This window comes from Apis florea, unplaced genomic scaffold (assembly GCF_048593485.1).
Source record: "Apis florea isolate Af1SG1 unplaced genomic scaffold, ASM4859348v1 contig_3798_pilon, whole genome shotgun sequence".
Classification (NCBI taxonomy): Eukaryota; Metazoa; Arthropoda; class Insecta; order Hymenoptera; family Apidae; genus Apis; species Apis florea.
In genome coordinates, this window is record NW_028256860.1 from 2,098,045 (window position 1) to 2,114,847 (window position 16,803).

General features: G+C 32.4%; 1 long non-coding RNA gene across 10 annotated transcripts in view; it reads right to left on the minus strand.

The window, feature by feature from the left end:
• LOC116414172 (uncharacterized) overlaps positions 1-16,803 on the minus strand; it is a 152,360-nt gene that overhangs the window by 70,399 nt on the left and 65,158 nt on the right. The window contains exon 1 of one of the 10 annotated variants that reach the window (XR_015294621.1): positions 10,307-11,479. The exons of the other annotated variants lie outside the window; for them this stretch is intronic. This is a non-coding gene — a long non-coding RNA (uncharacterized LOC116414172). Of the gene's footprint in view, positions 1-10,306; positions 11,480-16,803 lie in introns of those variants that run through there. 10 annotated transcript variants of the gene reach the window in all.

Below are 16,803 nucleotides of genomic sequence, written 5' to 3' on the forward strand. Positions count from 1 at the left end.
TCTCCTCTCCTCCGCTGCCTGTCTCCTTCTCCTTTTTCTTTTCTCTTTTATTCTCTTTCTCCCTTCTTACTCTCTCTCTCTCTCTCTCTCTCTTGCTCTTTCTTTCTGCTTTTCCACGACGCTCCACTCCTCTTTATCGCGATACCTCTCGCCGCTTTTTCACCCTAATCGCGACAACCGAAAGAAAAAGAAGAACTGTTTTCCAACGGATTGGAAAGTGGTAACGATTTTCGAAAGACGAGAGAAACGAAAAGTTCGGCCGACGATCGACCGACCTCGATGTATATTTCATCCAATTGGCGGCCACCGCGAAAACAGTTCGATCGTGGCCATGGAGGATCTCCACCAGAGCGAACGTTTTCATATTATTAATGTAATGTTGTCTTTATGGATATGTATTTCGCGGTATGTAACGTGCGGGGTTGAGAGAATTTACTGGTGGATTTGAGGGATTGTGTTAGGCAAAATGTGGTACGAAAGTAATATTTATACTCAATGGGGGTTAGAAAGATATCGTTAGGTCTTTGACTATAAAATATTCGAGAGGTAGACGCTTACTCGTACGTATCACGCGAGCTGGTGGTATGAGGAAGCACGTAATAGTTGTTCTTACGTTGTGTATAATTGCAGAAATACTGGCTAAATTTTTGTTGATTTAAAAAAAATTCGAAGTGTAATTTTATTTTTAATTATCGAAAATTCGTCGTTGGAGATATATCTATGTTTTAATTTATTTATGAGAAATAAGGCGAAGCTGTATGATATATTATTATTTAGAAAATAATTAAAATTATTAGTTGGAAAAAAATTTATATACATATTCGATGTTAATAAAAATCTTCGAATTGCATGAATACAAAATTCTCGTTAATTAATCATTTTTCGAAAAATACAGATTAATCATCACACGTAAAGATACTAATATTCATGAATAAAGATCGACGGTACCGTAGTCCATATTATAAATATTTCCATTATGTAATATTTTTTCTTCTTCTTTTTCATGTAATACAAAAATAGAATGTAACAAAAAATAGAATCTTATTCTATTCCAATCTTTTCCTCTATCTTTTTTCAGTACAAAATTAAATTGCGTATAATTTGAAAAATAAACTTTAGCAAATATTTTTACATACCAATTTTTATCCTTATTTCTAACTCTAGAATTATTATCCTTTAAAATTTCAATCTATTTTATTCTTTAACAAAAATCTCAATCTACTTTCAGTGTCCAAAGAACAAAAAATAAAGAATAGTCAACCTTTCATGCTTATTACATTTCAATTATTAATAGAAAATTTATCTTTAAACGATGACATAATAAATAATATTTAAACATGATTTAATATTATATAAATATAGAATGCAATAGATAATTTATTTATAGAAATGATAGGCTAAACTTTATTTTCCAAATAGAATCTCATTCCTAATTAAACTCCATATCTTATTGACAATAAAATTAGAAATTCTAACATTTCAAAGGATTAAATAATTTTAGCATTTTTTTTATTTTCTCAATTTCATCCCAAATTTTCCTTTCATCCTATAATTTCTTCCAATTTTTTCTCCAGACTAAAATCATATAAGTAGAATGGCGTCGCTTCGGTCTCCAATGATCCGTGTTACGCAACACCGGGTGAAAAATCTTTGCCAAGAACAAAGGAGAACATCGACTTGTTCCCGTTTTCTTTCGTTGCTCTTGCGCCAATCTGTATCGAGCAGATTCTCGTTCGGTTATTATTTAGACGTCGAATAGCCGCGCAAGTTCGCGGAAGTTTTCGCTCCATGACGCGAAGAATATAGTGACTGATCAACCTGCGGCGTTCGTACTTTTGCCGCGCATCATTCCCCGCTTCCAGGACATTAAATACGACGAAACGAACCGCTGAGTCAGAGTGAATCACCGATTCTAAGCTTGGTGGTCGCGAAGGGGGATGATACGAAGGCATTCCACGCGCGTATCGGCGGAATTAACAGATTTGTATAGCCGATAAATGCGATAAGATGGAACGAATCTCGCGAAATAAGATACGACACGTCGATAAGATTTGTTTCCTGTGTGCTCGCCTTGATGATTCCCCGATGCCTTGACATGGGAACTAAAATGGATAATTTATGGAGATTAAGAAATTCATATTGTTTGAGCATTAGCAGCAAGTGAATTTTGATTGGATTACTCTGGGAAGATCGTGTATTGAAATTTTAATTATATTGAAATTTTAATAGTTCCTATAAGCGTAGTAATGTGTTTAATATTGAAATAACAGGTGGACTCTTTTTGGGGAACAACTTGAATACTTTTTAAAGAGTATTTCAAACAAAAATTTTTCATTTATTAACTTCACTTTCGATGTGTTGTTTTTTTTTTTTAGAAAAGAAAAAGATTATTTATTTTCAACAAGAAGCTTAATTTAGGAGAAATTTTAAATTAATTTTGTAAAATTTATCGTATTAAGCATTGCTCTTTGTTCACTTGTTTATATATATTTATTATTTCGTTATAACGACATCTTAATTATTTAAAAAGAAAGTAGAACGCATAATGAAAAACCGTTCATTAGATTCTAGAAGTATGATAATACTCCGGATAGTTCTACTGACTAACTGTACATTGTACTACAAAATAATCTCTTCACAAAGACGAATTGAATCGATCTCGCTAAGAAAGGAAGAAAATAATAAAATAATAAAAAAAAAAAAAAAAGTCATAACGCATAACTTACTTCCTAATAACATAACTTTTCTCCGCAAATCGTCAAGAAAACCTATCCTAATTATCCAACTTATCTCTACGTTGTACCGATAACAAATGCTCGAACAGGTAAGTGCACCGAGAAATCGAGATTCCAGAACACCGATCTCGGTCAGCCCCTTCCGATCTTTTAAGTTGCGTTCGAAATGGCCAGTTAGAAAACGCGCGATCCAGGCGCGCCTTCTCTCCTCTCCAGGCTTGACTCATATCGTGAATCACATGCTCTTCGATACATACGTATGGTGTACCATACGATTCCAACTATTTCTCGTCCAGTTTAATTTCAATCGGTATTTCATCGAGGGTATTTCATAGAGAGCAATTAGCTGTGGAACCTCTTTCATCGTAAACGACGATGTTCGACTTTGCTGGAGTGAACGTTACTACCGGTCCCGTTATCGCCATCTTTTTTTTAGGGCGGTTTCGAGGAAGCGTTCGGTCACGATCGAAAGTTGAGGAACGTTCAGAGAAATGAATTTCTACGTTTCGAGTTGTAAATTTTATTTTATCGATATCGAAATGGAAAGATAGTTTATGAAATGAAAAATATACTTATTAAATATGATAAAATTGGAATCTTTAATTAATAATTGATTAATAATTTATTCATTTTACTTTTTTATTTAAATTTTTCGTACTAGTGATTCGTTTAATAATTATTTTTCTATCTTTCACTTGTATTCGCGTGTTATAGGATTATATTTGATATAAATATATAACGAGACAAATAATATTGATCATTGTACCTTTTGAAATCATGCTTTGATTAAAAAAAGAATGTTTTCAGGAAAGAAATCTGTTGGAAAATTGAAATCTCTATAAAATTCCGTTATATGTATATACGGCTCTTGTTGATAATATTTATCAGAATTTCGACAATATTTTTCATTTTTTATCTAACAAGTCGTTAAGTGCAATTAAACGCAAACATAAATCGTTGTTAGTCGTCTGGATTTAACAGTGAAACATCGTTTACAACGCGTAAAAGCGGGAAATTGATGAACTGTTTTTGTACGCGGCTCGATTAACGTTATTGGCCGATACGGTATCGAGAATGATGACCGTGTGTACCCCTAGATGTTACGTGATTTCGTCCAGAAATTCGGCTCGTGAAAGCAACACCGCCTAAATTTAGAAAGTAGCCAGACCAGGCTCTAGCTAGCCGGCTGGTTAGCTAGAGCAACTTTCATCCTAGAGTCAAAGCCACCAACTCTGTTAGAATGTTGTCAACAGAGAATGAATTTTATCTTGGAAAATTATAAATTGATTTTGAACAAACTTTAAAATAAATATTTCTGACAGATGTTTTGTTGAAAAAAAAGTGTGTACATACTTTTTAATGCAATAATCTTTTCTCTTCGCGATTGAAGAAAGAAGAAATGAGAGTTATTAATTTAAATTATTTGATAACATGAAATTTGTAATAGATAATGATGTAATTAGTAGATATGAAAATAATATAAAAAAGGCAAAGAATAATGTAAGCAATAAAATATGTTAGATTGTTTAAGAAAATTTGAAAGCGTTTAATCATTTTTAAAATGTTAGTATATAGAATGTTCAATAATTGATGATATAATTAGAAATAAGATGAATGAATTTTGAAGGAATAAGTGAAAGACATAAAATGTAAATTGGAAAATATAACGACATCTTAAAAACGAAATGAAAGATAATAAAAAATCATTAGCCAAATATATACGTTTAATTGTAATTTAAATTATACGGTTCAATAGCATGAAATTTGTGGTATGAAATGAAAGTAATAATATGATAGGGAAGAATAATAAGCAGAATCATAAATTATTTTTATAATTATTAAGAAGTATTAATGTTTAGATAATGTTTAGTAAATCTAATTTTAATTTTTAAAATAATATACTTCACTTATATTATCATAAAAATCTATTTTTCATTTTAAAATAGGCATCGTTTTAATAATTTATCTCTTTGTATACATTAAAAATAAAAACACTTCATATTATTGTTTGCATTCAACATGGTTACCAGAAACAAGCAACTTCAAATTGTTATGCAATACGTTTCTTAAAGATGCAATAAGATTGACATCAGAAATTGCCTATGAAAAATTTATACTTCTTTCTATCGTATCTCGAACTTTGTAAAATATTAAAAATGAAAGAATTCACTATACTTTAAATAATCATGTTTGAAAATTTCAAACGATATAATACTTACATGTTCTAGCAGTTTCACTTGGTAAGAATTGAAAATCGACAGTAAATCATCACTATTTTTCCGGTATTGTATTCCATCTTCAATATATATATATTTATTTTAAATTTATTTATATTTATTATAAAAATCTACCATTAAAATTTATTATATATATATATTTAAAACGAATATATATTATTAATATTATTCATGTCATAACTACTTTCCAAAAATAAAATAATTCTAAAACATTAGCTTAGAACTTTAAAAAAATTTTTTAAAATGATCAAAATGGATTCAATAGTGTATACTGGATCGTTCCAATATATTTTTAAATAATCTTTCAAAATAAAATTCTTTTAAAATTAAACATGTAAAGTCAGTGGTGCACTAAACGACCTACTGGTGGACAAATAATAAATTATTAATCATGCGGTGACGCAAGAGAATCGTGTTGCTTTGTTTCTGACAGATTGGCAATATTAAAATCCTCCTCAAGTGTCTTTTTCATCATATTAAATTTCCATCAATGCTTCGTGCTTGAAAACCTGCTCGCGCGACACGCTCATTTATTATATTCGAATAGAGTTTGCTAAAGGAAGAGAAACAAAGCTCGTTTCATTCATTATGCAGAGAATCAGGGAAGGGATGTTTATTGTCTGATATTATCAATCTTTATATATTGATACGTTATCAGAACCATATAGTGAAAATAAATTTAACAAAGGTGCTGATTTTATATTGAAAATGTAATGAGATCTAACTTTTGTCAATCTAGGAGTGAATTAATTTATTGTTCCAACGATTTTATTTGCATCTTTTTGTAATCATTTGTTCTTCTCTTTTTTTTTTTTTTTTACGTTTTTTGAAAGTTACGATTTTGTTTGTACATTTTGTACGATCGTTTGTTCTTATTTCATGTTACATTTTATGAAAAGTGTAAAATTATATATTTATAATATATGAATCGATGGAATCAAAAAACGAAAGAACGTAAAAATACTCTTTGAAGTTTTGTAAAATTTAATATTAATTATTATTTATATTAGAATCGAGTGTATAAGAGAAAAGAAGTTATTTCTTTTAAGGAATATAATATAAAATTTACGTTATTGAATCTCAATAAATTAATAAATAAATATAAATATAAATATAAATCAAAGAGAAATATTTTAAAATTAATTTAGAATCGAATTACAGTAAAAATCAGAAAAATCATCAGATATTTATTCTTTTAATTTTCAAGTGAAAAAAGGTAAACAAGACTACAGATTTATATATTATCCATTTATATACTTCATAATAAAAAATCTACGATATCATATATATAGCTAAATAAATAAATATATCTTGAATATACGACTCGTGGATATTCATTATTTATATCATTTACACGTTCGATTCATTATAAGAATCGTAATTTCCCATAATTAGTTCATTTATTTCCATGATCTATAATAGATACATAAATAAAACGAATATATAATCTAAAAAATAATCTAAAAAATAAGAAAATAAGAAAAATATATATACATATTAAGTAGCAAGTATAAATGTATCAACAATATATTTTCTTGAGAACTAAATAAATAGTAAATGAAGGATTTATAAATTAAAATAAAGATCTTTCAATTAACAATTGAATTTTTAAATAAATCTATTATGAATTGCTTTCAATAATAATGTCATTTCTTTATTTTCAGATTTATAATCTAATTGTAAGATTCTTTATTTCCATCAAATATAATTTCTAATTTTTTTTGTAATAAAATGTAGATGTAAATTTAATTCAAGCAGAAAATATTCTATTAAAATTCTTTATCCACTAATATACCTTTTACCCTTACTTTTCATTAAATATAATATCCATGCTTGGATCCATATTATCCACTAATATTTTTTAATTTCTATTAGATACAATATCCATGCTTGGATCTATATTTCCTTAATATTTAGTCTCCTATTATCTACTAACATTTTTTATTTTTCATTCAGTGTAACAAAAATGATTCGATTAATAGTTAAAGTTTCCACTTTTATTCGAATAATCATTTTGTGCCTTAAATCTTAATTAATATTATGTTAAAAATTCTTTATCTACCAACTTTTCCTTAACTTTCATTATAATTCTTAATTATTTTATTCTTGTATAATATTTAATGTGATAATGATAATTCAATTAATATTTAATAATAAGACTTCTATTATTCGAAATAAAAGAAGACGGAAAATAAGAAGAAACGTAAAATAAATAGCTGATGTACACATCTATACGTAGTGTTGTTCTCGTCATGTGAGGAAGCTAAATAGACTATCAGTACAGCACATCATTCGCGAATAGAGATGCTACATGATAACGTAACCAACAGTGGCACTAACGGTAATGGTAATTTATCGATAACGTTGCCACCCCATTGTTATTCGACACGTAGATGGGTGTGTGTGTGTATCCTACGCGCGAGAACACATATATGTCGATTCACATGCACGAGCATCCACCAACGCATACATAGTCATCAATATTAATACCGTTTGTTAACGTGTTTTCTATCTTATCAATTACAAACAATTTTCATTCTCTGTCTGCTCGTTCTTTACTCACCGTTATTACATTCTTTGCAAGCCTTGATAAACTTTAATAATTAGAAATACTTTAATAATTACAATAGATTGAAATTGTTTACAGTTAAAATAGAAATTGAAAATATTTAATAGTACGTGAAGAAAAATTCTATTTGAATCGATATTTATATCAATTTTTATAAATATATTTTAAAGTATTTTAATAATTTATTTCTGATTATTGAAGAATTGAAATAATTTGTATAATAGTTTAAATTTAAAAAAAAATCGTGCTATATTTGAGAAACTTGGATGTGCCATTTCCAGGGTTAATTTTTAAAATGTTTCTAAATCGATTTTTTTACTTTATACTTTATACTTTATAATACCTTATATTAAAAAGAAGTTATATATCATTAGAAATAATTAAACAATATTCAATTGTAACGAGTATATTTCGATTATAAAAACTGATAAACTAAATAAATTATTCAAAAGTCTAAAAATATTCTCCGACCCATCATAATTGCCCACAAAAATTTTGAATTTTTAATTTTTTGATTTATTAATTTTCATCTTTATTATACTATTTATATTTATATACTTTATATAGTAATTAAAATATTTTTTCAGTTTTATATTATTATATTATGAATTTAGTGGTATTGTAAAATGAACATGTAAAATAACGTTCGCAATATACATATGCAAATTAGGTTTCTGAAAAAATATTTTTTTTTTAACCTATTTCGTATCCAGTCCGAATTTTTTTATCCAAAATTATTTTTACACAGCAAAAAAGCAGTCTACTAAAATCAAAAATTAAAATTAAATAAAAATCTATGAAATCAATGGACGTACGCGTTAAAAAATTTATTAATCAAAATTCTAATAGCACAAAATGTGTAGATTAGAAAGTAACTTTTATCCACTGTATAACCAGTCATAAATATCAAAAAAGAATTTTCTTCCTATATTTAATTTCATCCTAATCCACGATCTGTATCGCAATGATGACACTCACCAAATGCATATGTTCATACATGCTTTAAAGGATTAACCTCTCCGACAAATTCCTATCATCGTTTCGTCCCAGCTCACGTGTAAGCAGTTAGTCGAACGGTTCGTTTACCAGTAGCGTGCTTTCCATCATCAATCCCGCTCATTTGCGCGGATTCAAAGGCGGCTACTGCGCTCTGCCATCCAGCTGCCACGAGCGGATCACGAAGAAAACGAGTGGACTCGTTCCTTTTTACGGGGGCACTTGGTACCGCCGTGTATCGATTCGAGCCCTCGAGGATCGTTTCTCTCTGTTAGCCGATAGCGGCTCGTAATGATCGTGGTATGCCAGCTTGAGGACTTCTTGATGCGGCTTGCAAGGTCGGGACCTTGCACGACGAAGAAGAAAATGATGAGAGAAGCTCGTGGCGGGATGCCTCGTGGCAGCTCGAGGAATAGCTAGAGGAATCGATCGTCCGTGAAAAGGATCCCCTTTCGAGAAGGGGAGTGCTCGGCAAACGAACCGGCACGGTGAGTTTCCCATGGCACTTTCTCGACGCGAAGATGGCGCTGTTCTTTTATTAAAAATAAATTATCAAGACGAAGATCGAGGGGAATGAGAAGGAAGAGGGACGAAGCTGTTAGTTGAGCATCGTGCGTGCAGAGAGAACGACGAAGCAAAGGACAACGACGACAGAAGAAGAAGAAGAAGAAGAAGAAGAAGAAGAAGAAGATGAGGATTGAGAAGGAAAAAGGAGAATCGCGAGGATAGAGGGCAATGATGAAGAAAAGGTGGTGGAGGAGGAAGCAGAAGGAGAAGAACGAGTGAGCACAGCAACTGCGAAGGACGAAAGAGCATCCTTTGGAACCGGTCCTTCTTCTTCGATGCTCACCAACGTTCTCTCTGTTACGACACACACAAGAAATGTTCGATGAGAGATGTTCGAAGTCCACGAAGTCCAAAGGTATTTGAAAAGTTTGACAGGAGAGGAAAGAAAAGAGGATGCACGATCGATTTTCGTAATAGCTAACTGTTTAGGAGAGAATTCAATTCGTGAAACGATTTAGTAATTAGACGAGTTTGATTAACTAAACCAGGATAATTGGATTGACGTGGCTGGAAAAGAATGAAAATGTTTCATAGAATTCCGGAGCAATATCTGGTGTTTGTTGCATTTGCTTGTTAACTTATGGAAAAATATAAATAAGAGATATAATAAAATCTTTTTTCCACAATTGCAAGATCCAAGTTGCATTCCTATGACAACACGATTATATTCATAAATCGTTAAACCATTTACCTCTTGGAATAACCCCCCCTCCCACCATTTTCATTCTGTACGCTGATCAAGCTGCACCTTCTTCTGGAATTTAACTAACCTGGCTACGCCCTGCAGTGGTGTTCGAATAATAATCTCGGCCCCATATGAAATAACAATATATAACGCTCGTCAGACAGAGAATTGTCGTTTCGAGAAACGGAGACGCTATTTCCAGCGCTCATATTCTCGAGGGCTCCCTATCGGCGGAGAATTTCAGAATCTTCCCAGTATGCGGCGTTACGATCGTCCTTCGCGCGGAGAACCAACGTTGGCGCGTTGCGCCGTAGTCTCGCCGCCTCTCTCGATGGCCTTTTTCCCGTCTTTGTCATGCAAACGCTCGCCGAGGCAAGCTGGAGGGACCCGATAAAAGCCGCGCACGAACCGACGCGAACGGACGAGCGGACAAAATCGAGAAGGAGAGAAAGAACCGGCGAGGAGAAACAGCCAAGCCAACCAGCCAAGCATCTTTGGTTCTTTTGCTTTTTCTCACCGTACAGCGAAGGCTCTCCCTCTTTCTCGTTGCCTCGATGTGTGTCGTCTCTTTTCCATCCCGTCTCCATTTCTCTCTTCTCATATCTATATGCACGCGCGCGCCTTCTCTTCCTTAGTGTGCTCACGGAATCACAGTGCTAGAGAGTTGTCTCTCGCGTACATTTCTCACGTCTCACTTGCTCCCACGAAGCAATGAGAGGGGAGCGGGAAGAGGTGAGTAGTATGCCTGGGAGCCTTCTTTCTCATGGCCCGATGCCAGTGTCGGCTGTCTTCGTCCCACCAAACAACCGATGACCTCCCAACCTTGTCTCGTTATAGAGTCCGTGTCTCTTCTCTTTCCCTTCACCACGCCGACTTTTTCCTCCCCCGCCACACCAACTCCTTCCTTCTGTTACCACCACCGTTGTTGCTGCGCCTCAACCCCGCTCTCTTCCACGGCGATGATTGCGCGTTTCTCTCGTCTTCGTCGTTTTTTCCCTTCCTCCTTTTCTTTCCTCGCTGTCCTTCCCCCACTATTGGCCATAGTGATCGCGCGTCGCAGCTTTTCTTTCTCTTCTCCCGCGCCGCCACGTTCCATCCGCTCGAACGGCGCGCTCTCCCACCTCTCTTTCTCGCTCCAAAGACCAGCCAGTGTGTTTTTAAAGTGGCTAACTGTAAACTTCGCTTCGTGGCGCGCGTGCACACGCAGCCACCAGGCCGAGGATCACGTAGAGCCGCTTAGTTATGCCTTTGCCCCTGACCAATGCACCGGCGACCTTAACGAGTACAAAGTGCGAGAGGGAATAACGCGGTACCACAGCGACTGATCCGCTCTTCGATGGCTATTGCGCCGCTACACGGCCGCGATGCAGTTCCGTGAAACTTTCTGACCTTGTTTATGGTACCACTAGCGCCACTTGTTTCCTAGTTATGCTTCATTCCAATGAATAGTTTTAAACTATTCGATGAATTAATAATATAAAGTTTAGAATTAAAAAATTTTATCAAATCTAAATCAAACTTCAATTAATCTGATTGAAATTTAACTTGAAACATTTAACTTAAAAGTAAAAATAATAAATGTAATTTATTATTTGTCTTATCTGTTATTTTGAGAATTTCAACAAATTTTCTTCAAAGTTCTAAAAACCATGGAGAAAATTATTCCGACAATAAACAAAAAGAAAAAGAAAAAAGATTTCCTACAATCATGAGTCTCGATTTCTTAGAAAAGAGTTAAAGAAATTCTCATACAAGTTTGGATTATACAATTTTTAAACAAATTTAAAACGAAATTAATGGCAGGACTAGATATATCTACAAATCGTGAATTGATTCGTATTTAAAAAAAAAAGGCGCGATCGAAAGATAAGCTTCGCCCGAGTAATTGTTTCGTTTCTTTCAATTAACTCGTTCCGCAAAATAAAAAACGCTAGTTAAACTGCAATACCGTTCTTTTTCTATGGAAGAAAAAAATGTACGATCGTTTTGTGAAAACGTATGATAGATTGACATCCAGACATATGATAAAAGCTTAAAAAATATATATATATAAAAAGGAAAAGAAGGGGATCGACGAGAAAAGAGTTAAACAGCGGTCGAAGGAGACGCGAAAGAAGTAGACAGAGGATGGGGAAAGCAACAAGCCGCATGCGCAGTTGCGCAGATAACGTTCTTTCGTTCAGGATATAAGCGTACTATGGCGTATAACAAGGTTAACCTCAAAAAATAACATAAATGACAGGATCATGCAGATGAAGAATCTATAGAATTCTCTTTTCTTTAATTTTCAAATAATTAATTTCATGAAATAAACACGTTGAATAATAAAATTATATATAGATTTGCTTTTATTTACTTAATTTATATTATCTGTATCATTAAGATATGGATAAGATGAATAAGATATGAATATGAAATAAGATGAAATAAGATTTATCGCGTAATAAATTATTTAAACATATACGAAATATGTTTATATGATTTTCTTCTATCTTGTTTCTTTATATATAAATTATACCAATTAATAGCGATACATATAAGCCTTGACATAATTATATCTTCCAAGTATTCCATTATTAGATCAATTTCATCTACAATATTCTTAAAAGAGTATCTAACGATTCACAATTTTTTGATTTATAATTAATTTTTCATATGTATAACATGATTTATAATTATGCATAACATAATTCATAAAAAATGAAGAAAATATCTAGAAAAATTTTGAAAAAGTCAAAAAACTTATCCATTATAAAGCAAAAAGAAGGAAAAAGAAAATCCTAAGAGTACGCTAAAAGTTTCTCCTTTTTCTTCTTTCTTTCTCTTTCGAGCTCTTCGTGTTTTCCTCGTCAGTCGCGTGGCATACCATCATCTCTCTCCGATAGCCGGTAAATTGCCTTCCATCTCAATGAGTCTGTCCTTCGGTACCACGCTTCTGTCGATTCTCTTTCTTTCTCCTTCAGCTGCCTCATTGCCTACCGCTACACGGAGAACACGCTCGTCCCCCGTTCGCGTGCGTCTCAACCGTTGCCTCGCCGATTTGCTCGGCGTGCACACGGCCTCCGGAGTATACACGAGCTCTCCGTATTTACGCACGCATGCATGCATTCCCGTGTGTAGCTACTCGAGCAATTCGAGCCATTCGAGCAGGAAAATGGTAAGATTCGAAAACAGTAAGCAATCTCGTTCATCCGTGGGGACATCTATAGAGAAATGAATTATCTATACGAATATTGTAAGCAGTCGATCTCGATGATTTTCTTCTTCATGTTGATGAAAAAATCCACTGCGTACATATCGTCACAGTTCAACGAAGTTGCGAATAAATGTTCGACTCGAAAATCTTTGTGTCGAGTAATCAACGATATTGATTCTGGGAATGGAACAGAAGGAGCAATGAGAAGATTCTGGCACCAGAGAAATCTCGATGCAACCGGAACCGTTTATACCATGCCTATTCATTTGCACTCCTAAATATAATAACTTAATGCCGTATTGCATCCTGTTATAATTCACATGAGTTATTGTAGTTATTGTATCAGCGCATCGTGGTCACGCCGAAACTTTTCACACGAACAAAACGTGGAACGCTTATCACCGATTAGTATTGGAACCTCTCTTTCACACGACGATTCGTAAATCGCGATGATGGATATCAATTGTATATACTATTAGTGAGATTTAAATTTCAATTTCAATTTTGTGTATTCTTGGATATTTATCTTCATTAGTGACTTTCTTCAAATCGAAGCAATTGACGAAACGTAGAAATAAATGATAGCGATAGTTAGAAAATTTATTCGCAGTAAGTTCAAGAAGGACAGTAATACGAAATTAAATATTAGAAATCTTAGATACGTATAGCACATAAATCGTGATTCACGAATCATTATGTGAAAGAGTAATCACGATTCACGTATGCAGTATTTAATTTCGTAATACTATAATTGTTGAATTGCGAATGAACGATTCTATAGCTATTGTGTGAATACCATCATTTATTTCTGCTTCATCTATTATCTCATTTCGAAGAAAGTCATTGGCTAATTAATCGAGACAGATTGACAGATTAATAAAGAATATGCAAAAATGGAAATTCTAAATCTCACGAGAATCGAATCGTCTGAACGCTTTCATAAGCGTAGATTGGTATCTTTATATAAATCATGATTTATAAATCACAGTGTGAAAAAGAAATAATAATTATTTTGAATAAGTACGATTTTCTTAATTTTATTTATATTTTTTAACAAATATTATTGTTGAATAATATTTTTTATTGGATAATAGAGTTGGGTCAAGTTTTTGCTGTGAATTAAATATTTTTAGAATTCAATCGAAATTTAGAATTACTCCTCAAGTGTTATAAAAACACTTCATATATTTTAAATGGTGATGCATATCTTATTTAGACTATACAAAGAGGAAATGTGAATCGTATAAATGTGTATTCAATAAATTCTTTTTGTTGAATTTATATTATTCAATTTCTGAAAATACTTATTTTTATTTATTTTTTTAGATACCAATTTTTTATAGATTCTGCACAAATGTGTTAGTGGCAATATAATAAAGGATTCAAATATTATAGTTTTTATAAAATATACGTAATAAAATATAAAATATTGTAAGAAAATATTTTTTTTTAAAATTAAAAAAAAATTAAAATTATTTTTAACATAATTTAATTCTTTTTCCTATTAAACGATAAATAATTTTATAATTCTTTTTTTATTGACGAGATATTTGGAATTCATTTTGATTCTGTGAGCATTTAGCTCGATGTTAATTATCGGATTTGTTTATTCGATCGTGGGATTGCTATGTTATATTATATTTGGATAAATCGATGATTGACGTTTCGGTTGTATTATAATATCAGGCTTAATCGAAATTTTCGATGGTTGATGGACAACTGCGAAGTTTCAATGTAATTAACAAAATGTAAATTTTATCATTAGAAAGCAAATATAAATTATGTTTTTAAATATGAAATATTAAAAATTTCAAAATATATTATAATATAATTGATAACAATTACATTTATAACTAAATTACTATATTATAATATGTTCTAATATATATTTAAACTAATAAATAAAAAATATCATTAATAAGAAACAATATCAATAAAAAAATTATCGAAATTAAAATCATTTTTTAGAATTTAAATAAGTTATTCAAATCATAGTTGAATAATCGGTATATAGAGTTAAAATTAATTTGTACACATATAGTACGTCGCGGAGTATATTAAAACATTTCATTTAATCCAATTTTTGTTACTACTAAGTTGAAAGCTTTTGTTTGAGAAATGTATATCATGCAAATTTTGTGCGCCGCCTTTTGCAATTTGTTTCAGGGATTACCGCATGTACTCTTTTCACTTTAATATATAAAAGTGGTAGGGCACAGACGCTGCTTTGTAAAATTTTACATTTTTATTATAGAATTACATATCACAGGACAACTGACTTAACTAGCTAAAATATTTCTCCTCTTTTGTTACTGAAATATCATGCAATGCAGTTTTTATTTATCATTCAGTTATATTTCGAAACAAAGTGCTTCACACTTTGTATTTTTGGAAAACTTATAGGAATACGTTTCTTTTTTGTATACACATATATAAACACATATTTTCCTAGAACATTTTTCGTCGCTTTATTCAATGAAATGACGAAGATATCATGTTTCCGAATGAAATTATTTTTAAAATACATAATTATATTTTATACCATTTAAATTTCGTTATACAGACAATTTTTCATTGTTCAAATAAAAAATATATCTACTAATCTCTTATTTTGTTTTTATCTTTATAAAGAAATTGATTATACAACTTTTTTCAATTTCAAAATAATTATACAAATCTTTCACGATATAATTACGATGATTGATTTCTACATAGTAAGCAAAAAACATTAGAAGATATATCCTTTTAAAAATATCATCGACATCTCTCGTCCAACATTCTAATCTATCCAATACACAACGTTAAAAAAAATTTCATAATAACTCAAATAAATAACAGTAAATAACAGTGCAATGCGCAACAAAGGACACGCCAGCAACCTGTTAGAAGCAACCTGATGACGCCCGGCAACGACGTCCGCCGACATTTCCCATCTCGCACGAAAATTCTAACGGGCCGATAGGACTAAAAGTTTCGTGTAACGGCGCGGCTGGAAACAGTAAAATCGTGGACGAGAGTGTGGATCTCCTCTCGGCAGCGCGGCGCCAACAGATAAATTTACCCTCTCCTCCCTCCCTCCGCGTCCCGACGTATATACACGCATATACACAGATCAACCACCCCGTTCACTCCCTTCCACCTCTTTTCTAGCTGCTCCTCTCGACTCGTTTTGTTCCACGACTCTATCCTCGTCCGCGTCTCCTCGAGGTTCTCGCTCCTCCGTTCGGTCGCGCGACCGCCTCGCCCTTTCTCCCTCTTTCCCAAACGTTCCCTCCTTCTCGCGCGTGCTAGAAGGAAATATCTGCCGACTCTCCTTTCACATACCACCGCCAGCAGTCGAAGGCCTCCGCGAGCGTTTATAACGCTCTTTGTGGGACTGAAACGCCGCCTCGCCGCGGCGGGAAAAGCGCGACGCGGTTACTACTTTGAATCCTCGTGCCGGATGGCGTGATTGGCGCGAAATTTGAATATTGATTTTATCGTGAGACGTTACGTGGGTTATTTGTAAGAAGCGAAACGATGGAATCAGTTCGTTTCATGAAAGATTTTCAATTTTCTAGACGGAAGGGCAGATATGATTTGACGGAATTTAATTTTTGTTGAAACCAAGCAATTTATATTAACGAAGATTTAGGTTTTGGATTAATAGTAAACATTAATGCGAGATAAATTAGGAATAGTAATATTGTATAGTAATTTTAGTAATTTTCTTTTTTCTTTGGAAAATATATAAGTATCTTTTACATAAATTTTGAATTTCTAAGTCGATTTATTTTTAGTTCTATGTTTCTTAAAATTTATAGATGGATTTTAATAAT